At 51.7% G+C, this 5,899-nt stretch overlaps 1 long non-coding RNA gene across 1 annotated transcript; it reads left to right on the forward strand.

Annotated features, from left to right (window-relative positions):
• The first annotated feature begins 1,510 nt into the window (after positions 1-1,510).
• Positions 1,511-5,680, forward strand: LOC146437595 (uncharacterized). The gene is made up of 3 exons (XR_014852346.1): positions 1,511-1,809; positions 4,985-5,275; positions 5,539-5,680. It is a non-coding gene; the product is annotated as an uncharacterized LOC146437595 (long non-coding RNA).
• Positions 5,681-5,899: the final 219 nt, after the last annotated feature.

Here is a 5,899-nt window from a genome sequence, read left to right on the forward strand (position 1 = left end):
GAGAAGGATTAAAATTACCTCCTAGATAAATTAGGAGCAAGACATCCTGTGGGGAAAGGCAAAGAAGGGAAGATCTGAACCCAAAGGATTTCTGCAGGAAACCCAGAGATGAGCCCAGAGGTGAGACCTGCCCTGTGTGCCTTGCTGATGTCGTGGCTGGAGTCAGCATCCTCCACATCCAGGGACTGCCAGAACCACATGGGGGGACACGAGGACTGGAGGTGATGCCAACCTGCAGCTAAAGCTGCCAAAAATTGAAGGGCTGTCACCAAACCCTCAGCGGGATGAGATAAACACTCCAGGAGTGTCTCGTCCCTCCTCCCCCGAGAAGGCAGTGATTACTAAGGACATTTCCATGAGCGGTGTATGATCTTTATTTTTTCATGCACAATGACCTTTAAAAGTACTGGCTAAGCTATTTGCATTGCCTGGCCCAGAGTTCCAACAGACAGCAGGAAGACGAGCATTAACCTTAATGGCTAAATCACTTCATGCCACTGCAAAGATGGAACACTCCCATGAGTCAGCAGAAGACTGTTTTCATTTCATTATTATATATTTAAGCAGCAACAAGTGTCTCTTGAAGCTCACAGTTACAAGGCTCCCAATGCTTGCCTGGTTGTTTGGAGGGGCGGCCCAGGGAACAATTTGGGATGCTTTGGGAAGGAGGTAGAACACCTCTGCAGGAAACATCCTGGGATGAGGTGGGGTGGGAGAGACCATGTCCCAGCACAGCCACCCTGCCTGCAATGGCTCCTCTGTGAATGCAGGTTTGACCCCCAGACCACCCTGTGGCACTGACTGAAGCTGTGTGACTCCTCAGAACTGGGATCTCACACTTTCTTTTCAGCGACACAGTGATGTGTAAGTTATATTTATATCCACAGTAGAGCAGCAGCATAAAGAGGTGTAAATAACATCACAGTGCCCTCAGCACGTGACTCGGGTGAAAACACCTGCTTTGGAGTGGGTTTGTTTGTGTGTTCATACACACAGAGCCCAAAAGGTGTGAGCAGTGAAAGCTGAAATGAATTCCTAGAAATTGCCCGTGGCAAAATGTTGTGTGTTATTCAGCCAGCTCTGATAATTAAAACCTCCCATCCAGTCAAGGTCAAAATATGGCCCCCATCCAAGCATATGTACGTCCACGGAAGGGTTTGGACTGATCCTCAGAGGTTCCCATAGGGGATCCATTTGCTGCACCTCTGACAGGCACACAGCCACCTCCAATCACACGGCTGTTTCCTAGCAGCTCCCAGAATTGCTCTGCGATGATTTTGGAAGGAAGATGAGAGCAAATGCTACAGAAACCACACAGCAAGGTGTGTGTGTGTGCTCTGACCCAGCCAGGGCACCTGCTCAAGCCTCTCCCCCTTCATCACAGCAGCTTTAATGACTGCTCACAATGGGACCTTGCAGAGGTCACAGCACTCTCTAAGCCACAGCCAGTGCTTTAATTCCCACCTGGAGTGCTGTCATTAAGCTCCTGATGTCACCTCTCCCAGCTGGCAGCCCTCCCCAGCATTGAGCAGCACCTCTCTCTGCACATATCCGTGTGTCAGAGCAGCATTGCTCACCTCTGCCTGCTTGCTGCCCCCACTCACCCTCCCAAACCTGGGCTGTCCTGGACAAACACATCCCCAGAGAGCTCCAGGCTGCAGAAACTTCCAGGCTCACAATCCACTCCCCACACAGACAACAGGGATGGTGGGAGAGTTGGAACTAGGTGGTATTTAAGGTTCTTTCCAACTCAAATCACTCTGTGGCTCTATGGTGGTGTAAGTGGCCCAGCCAAAATGCAGACACAAGGTGAGTGCTGGTGATGAGTCCAGACCTGGAGCACGGACATGGAGGGGTGAACATGGCCAGGGGATGTGCAGGCACCTGGAGAAGCCAGCTGCCTGCCCAGGAGGACGGGGACTGCTGGCAGAGGGCACAAGTGACACAGGTAACCACTGCAGTGACCAGGGGAAGGTTTGACACAGGACATCTGCCAGAGCCCTCGGACTACAAACCACTCGAGAGGAAGCATGTGATGGTATTATTGGAGCTTGTATTGTTCTGCTGAGCAGTGCTATTCTTCATGGCCTTTTGTCATTTAAGAGAGACTTTTGTGACAGCATTTGCCTATCTGTTGTAATTCCACGCAGGTTTGTGAAGTGCCCTATTTAAAAAAATAAAAAGCCATACATTAGATTTCCCCATTCTCATTTTTCATGATGTACAATACTGTCTAAATCAGTTTAAGATCAGGCCTGTACATCATCTCTGGAAATGAATACAAATACCTCTTATTCCAGTCAAATTAAATAATCAGGAGATACAGTGGCCACTCGCATATTGAATATGAAGAAACGCAAAGCCTGGAGGTTTCTGCTGCGGTGAAAGCACCACACTGCAGCCTCTCCAGCCCAGGGTTACCAGCCCAGGGAGGGCCAAGGCCAGCACTGTTCCAGGCAGGAGCAGAGCCCTGAGGATGATCCAATGGCTGCATCCAGCAAACCCATGGAGGCACAGCAGCATCCCCAGTGCCACAGGAGCCAGGGAGCATCACCTGTCCCTTTTGGGGACAGCTGTGTCCTGCAGCAGCCTGGGGCCACAGAGGGTCTGCAAATGAAGCCCCCCTGCACCTCTTCTCTCCAAGCCAGAGGGATGCAAACACCAAGCATCTCACCAGCAGGTTGCCAAGGAGCTGGGGACTGCCCCCCTGGCACAGTTACATTTTTATGCACTTTTAATCCAAAATATAACTTAGACCTTAGTGTTCACTGCCAGCCATGCCTGCCTGACCCAGCACAGGCTGCAGGGGCTCCCCAGTCCATCAGCCCTGCACAGGGCAGTGCTTCCCTCTCAGGACCAGGACAAGGCCACTCTCCCTGCCCAGGAGGCACCACAGGCACCTGGGCTGGCAGAGGGTTCTCACAAGGAGCCTCCCAGCAGGCTGGTGCCCCTCTGGAAAACCACTGCTTCCTTTTAACTAGCTGCAGTTAATACAATCGGATGGAAAGAGGAGGAGCAGGTGTGGTGGTCAGCAGGTGTGGTGGTCAGCAGGTGTGATGATCAGCAGGTGTGGTGGTCAGCAGGAGGAGGCTGGGGGAGCTGCAGGTTCTGACCCCAGGCCATTCCTGCCTAGGACCATGGGCATCTCCCGTCTGCTAAGTGCTGTGGCCCCTCCAGTGGTCAGTGAACATGCAGGGCACCCTCACCCCTCCCTGACCACCACACTTGTCCCCACAGGGCAGGATCACCCCAGCTTTAGCTGGGCAGACTCCATCCCTGCCTGCACCCTGCATCTGCCCAGCTTTTGTCCCTGGCTTCAGCAGCCAGCTCGGCCACCCAGCTCCCCAGCCGTGTTTTGTATGCCCAGCCATGCCTGCAGCCGTCGGTATTAGCCTCCTCCTCAGCTGCTACAGCGTGATTTTGTTTGGGTGATGGAAGCTGAATGCAGTAGTCAAGGCTGACACGTAACGCTGATTGATATATTGGCGCATAAGAGTTTTTATGTTACTGGCAAGTGACTATCAGGCAGTGTGACTAGCTGCCTGCCCCTTTTCAACTCACCAGTGAAAAAATAAAAAGTAAAGCAGCAGTGGATGTGGCAGGAATGCTAAAGGAGATGCTGCCCTGCCAGCCGGCTCTGAGAGCCTGTGGCACAGGCTGAGGGGAGGAACATCTGCCCACCACAGCCTGAGGAGCTCAGTTCCTAAAGGAAGGCAGGACCTAGAGGTAAAGGAGCTGCTGAAATCTGTGCTTGGGATGAGCAGGACCACAGAGGCTCAGGGCCAGCAGCATCCTGCCTGAAGATGGCCAAGCACAGCGGTGTCCCCTTGTCCTCCCTGAGAAGGACCAGAGCATCCTCATCAGAAGCACTCCTGCTCTGGCTGTGCTGGCACCATCACAGCCCCAGGGAAGCAGCTGCTCTCTCCTGCACTGCCCAGCTTCCCAGCAGCTCCAGCCAGGATCAACCGAGTCAGAGTCCCAGGCAGCGAGTGAGGGAAGTGGACTCAAGCATGGGACTTGAGTAGTGGCTTTTATGAGCTTTACACAAAAAAAATATGCCTTTATAAAAGCTTAACAGCAGGTAGGCATAAGGCCATGAGAAACAGGGAGGTGGTAATGGTCTTTTGAAAGTAATTCCTTTCAACCATAAAACCAAGACTTGATGAAAATGATAAGCCATGGGATGTGGCTGCCTGATAGTGTATTAACATAAATGCTGTGAGCAGCAGCCGCTGGGATCTGTGAGCCCTGGGAATGGGGGAATTTGCAGCCAACGTGGGGAGCTGCTGCACAAAGAGCCCTGCCAGGAGCACAGCAGTGATAATTAATTATTTGGCTGGAAATAGGCCAAAATAGGCCAACCTGCACGGGCTGCCCCTCCTGCCCTGCTGCCCAGGCAGAGGCAGGACAGGGAGTGGTGCTGGGGAGAGCTAGATCTCGTCCCATCCTGTCTCATCCAGGCAAAATACACATAACCCCTGCTTGCAGAAGAGCAGATCTTGTTTCTACCTCATTTACCTTCTCTGCATTTTCATTCTCCTGGTCCCTGGGAGACAAGCAGACATCCCTGCAGAGAGGGCTATTTGGAGATTGTTTCCAAATTCAGATCACCTTTCCCCAGGGAGATTTTCACCTCACAGACCATGGTGTTGGCAGGCTGGGGGCAAACTCAGTGTCCTGCACTGCCCACCAAGCTCCCCCTGCCCGTTCCCCTAAACACAACTTCTGACAAACAAATTCCCAGGAGTCAAATCTCCCCTTCCCTCACAAAACTAATATTCCAGTTCACTGGTGTCCCCGCCAGCAGGATGCGATTTGGTTGCACAGTCTATTATGTTCCAGAACGTGAAAGGTCAGGTTTAAATGGGATTTTTCATTGTAAAAGTCACCTCCATGAATGACACGCAGTACCACCACAAGGCATTTGTAAAGCAGACTCCAGGATTATGGATGCACCATTTACTTCTGTTTATCCCCCAAACAGAAAAGGAAAATATTTGCCTCTCCCAAGCCTTAAGCTCAAGAAATTTCCTGGAGCTCTGTGGGCTTTGGTGGCAGGCTGTCAAACAAACAGGAATGCAGGGAGCAATTAACACAGCGAGATTGAAATCCTGCCCTGAGGTTTCATTCTGCCTTGGCTCCAGCCCAGGGGGCACGAAGATGCTCTTTGGTTGGGTCCAGGCGCTGGCAAATTGAGATGCTGCAAGTGCCAGGAGCTCAGGATGTGACATGGATGGGACATGCCAAGTGTGAGCACCCATGAGGAGATGCCAAGGTCAGTGTGCACCCCAAGGTGTTCCCCTCACTGCTCAGCAGCATCCCAGCCCATCCCAAACCTGCTGCCCCTGGGTTTAAACCCCATCTCTGTACCACCTTTCATCTTTCTCTTCACGTTTCCAATTTTCACTGCCACGATGAAAGGGTTTTGAAAGCAGACTCCTCCGAGGACTGAGGGAAAAAGAGGATCAAGATGTGAGACTCGAGGGGAGAGGGGAAAGGTTTTGGGGACAAAAGAACAAAGGCACTTTGGCCTTTCAGGATCACGCGTCCTGCTCTGGCTTACTGCAGAAGATCCAGAAGAAAGGCAGAGCCCTTTCAGCCTGGAAAAGCAGAGAAAGGTTCAGCACAGAGAGCAGCAGGAGCGAGAGCAGCCCCATTATCTGACAGAAGTAGAAATAAGACTGGGGGAAAGAATGACTTAAAAATAAAAGGAACATTAAAACGGATGTTTCCCGGAGCATTCGTGTGTGTGTTTCTTTCCAGGAGGAGGGCATTCGGAGGGATAAGCAGGGTTAAAGAGCCTCATTCATCTTCCCCTTACAACTGTGCTGACTCAGAACCTGGTCAAACAAGTTTAATCTTTTTAGCAACAACAAAGAGAAGTGGAAGGAGGGTGGAA

Source organism: Lichenostomus cassidix, chromosome 4A, assembly GCF_008360975.1.
Source record: "Lichenostomus cassidix isolate B80296 chromosome 4A, HeHo_3.0, whole genome shotgun sequence".
Classification (NCBI taxonomy): Eukaryota; Metazoa; Chordata; class Aves; order Passeriformes; family Meliphagidae; genus Lichenostomus; species Lichenostomus cassidix.